The following is a 2403-nucleotide window of genomic DNA, read 5'->3' as shown; positions in this document are numbered from 1 at the left end:
CCCCCCCCCCCCCCCCCCCCCCCCCCCCCCCCCCCCCCCGGGCGCGAGGGGAGGGGAGGTGGTGTCTGTTTTCCAGTCTAGATCCCAAAGATCAGTCTTGCTGTTGAAATGATTCTCCTTTTGTTGTTGTTGTTGTTGTATTAAGGAAACCCATCTATCTTCTCAATGTCTGTCTCAAAATATAAGGTAGTAAATAAAGTATGGAGACTATTTTAAAAACTGGTTATGATACGAGATACACATTTTAGAAAAAGAGAAAAAAATAATAAACAATAAATAGAAAAAAAGAGAAAAATAAATAGTAATAAACAGTAAATAATCACAAATGAAGCTCTTTTTTAAATAAAATTAAACAAAATATTTCAATTTAGTAGCTGAGAAAGAGCAATGAAAAGAAAACAGTAACTCCATTCTCAGAAGAGTTTAAACACTCAACATAAATTAAATCTTTCCAACTCTTAAAGGAAACAGTGAAGTCTTCCAAGTTTTATTGTTTTAACCTTTCTCTTTCTGATTGTTCTGCTCTTGTGTGTAGTTGGTCTGAGTCACTGCATCTTTCAAGTGATCAACAGATTCCAAAAGGAAGAAGCTTCATAAGTGTAGATTCTTCTGTCTCTGCTGGGAAGTGAGGTGAGGAGCAGAAGATGCTGCAATTCCATTCAAAATGAAGGAATTTCAGTTTGAGAAAAATACAGCCTAAACAAGTCAGGATCCAGTTCATTTTTTGACCTGAAAAACAATCTTTCATATTACTTCTTATGTAGAAACATATATTAACCTGTTCATACATTTCAAGACTATAAAAATCTCACATGTTCTAAAACTTTTGATGTTTACAGGAAGGGAGTTCATGCTGTTCATCACACCTAAGTATAGCAGCAGAATACTGGAGATTACTGTAACTATCATGGCATCTTCTTCCCACCCCAAGTCTGTTGTTTTCAACTATAATGCAGCATAAAGTATAAATCCATTTTGTTTCTAAATAAATTATTTTAATGCTGATTTGGTGATCACAAGGGATCCTGTTGTAAACTGATGGATTTTATAGATACAGCTTAAGTAATAAGAGTTTTTTCTTTAATGCAGGTGAAGCATGGTTACTTATTATTTATAATAATAATAGTAATAATATTTTTAATAAAATATAAATGCATTAATAAGTTTATACTGCTTCACAATGAATAGACATGTGGATCAAGTTACTCCCCACCCTATATGAGGGTCTTGTGCCTTGGTGTGTATCAGCTAGTAAATCTATACTTTGCCCTGTTAACCAGCACAAAGGAATAAAATTTAAATTATTTATACTCCTACGAATATCAAATGAATCTGACATCCAGAAAGATAAATAAGCACAACAGCATTTTACTAACCCTGCAGACAGCTGAACAGATGTCATAGCAGCCAACAACAGAACTAATCAAGGAGTCAGTGGAGGAAATGTGCCAAGGGAACAGACACTGGCCCAGATGCCAATGTTAGAAGAATGCATCTCTTAACATCTGGTTGTTCCAAGCATCCCCCATATGTGTGTGTATGTATTGGCTTTGGTCCTAGTACACATAGAGAAAAAAAAATGAACTGGAGTACATTCAACACTGACAGGAATAAGTAGAACCACTGCCAATTTTGTGATGAAATTCTGTGAAGCTAACAATCGCTTTTCTATTTCTAAATGTACAATGTGTCCCTGTGGTAACTTTGCATGTATATATGTTTTAGACTATGAAATAGGTTCCAACTTGTTTAAATAAGATCTTACCTAATCCATCTTACTGGGATCAGTCAAAAAACATGAACCAAGGTAGACTTAGTTAAATAGGATCTTACTGATGTGTCACTCATTGGAATTGTAACTGACATTTCAATAAACTTGCACCTCCTTTTGCCATCCACTACAGCCAACATAAATTACTAACCCTTAGGGAAACTTGGGAGAAATTAGACTAAGGAAAAAAAGGGATAAGGACCTAGGTGCCATGAAATATGATATTTTTAATTAATCATTCGTTTTAAAGCCTCTGTTGAAGTTTCTAAGTTCCTGTTCTGTTGCAAAAGGGTCTCAATATATATATATATATATTAAAGCCATGCACATTTAACTGCAATTTAGATAAATTTCTGCTTGGCTACTGTCAAACTTACAAAACACTTAAAATCACAGCTTTGGGGACATCAACTTTTGCCAGTAGGCAGATGAAAAAACAGCCAGGTCTTGACAAAATGCAAGCATGGAGATCTCACTAAAATATGGCTATCATGGCAAGATTTGTTTGTTTGTTTTTAAAACATCATATTAAATTTTTATCATAAATCACAGGTGGTCAGTGCTGGCAGGCAATCTGAAAACATACCACCTTGGGTAAGGTCTTCCCTTCCCTTCCCTTCCCTTCCCTTCCC

The 2403-nt window shown here is 35.4% G+C and overlaps 1 long non-coding RNA gene across 1 annotated transcript in view; it reads right to left on the bottom strand.

The window, feature by feature from the left end:
- LOC118164220 overlaps window positions 1–2403 on the bottom strand; it is a 20527-nt gene that overhangs the window by 9854 nt on the left and 8270 nt on the right. Inside the window, exon 2 of the long non-coding RNA XR_004749381.1 lies at window positions 209–219. This is a non-coding gene — a long non-coding RNA (uncharacterized LOC118164220). The remainder of the gene's footprint in view (window positions 1–208; window positions 220–2403) is intronic.

This window comes from Oxyura jamaicensis, chromosome 1 (assembly GCF_011077185.1).
Source record: "Oxyura jamaicensis isolate SHBP4307 breed ruddy duck chromosome 1, BPBGC_Ojam_1.0, whole genome shotgun sequence".
Classification (NCBI taxonomy): domain Eukaryota; kingdom Metazoa; phylum Chordata; class Aves; order Anseriformes; family Anatidae; genus Oxyura; species Oxyura jamaicensis.
The sequence above is the reverse complement of the archived record's forward strand: the minus strand, read 5'-3'. Positions and strand labels throughout refer to the sequence as shown.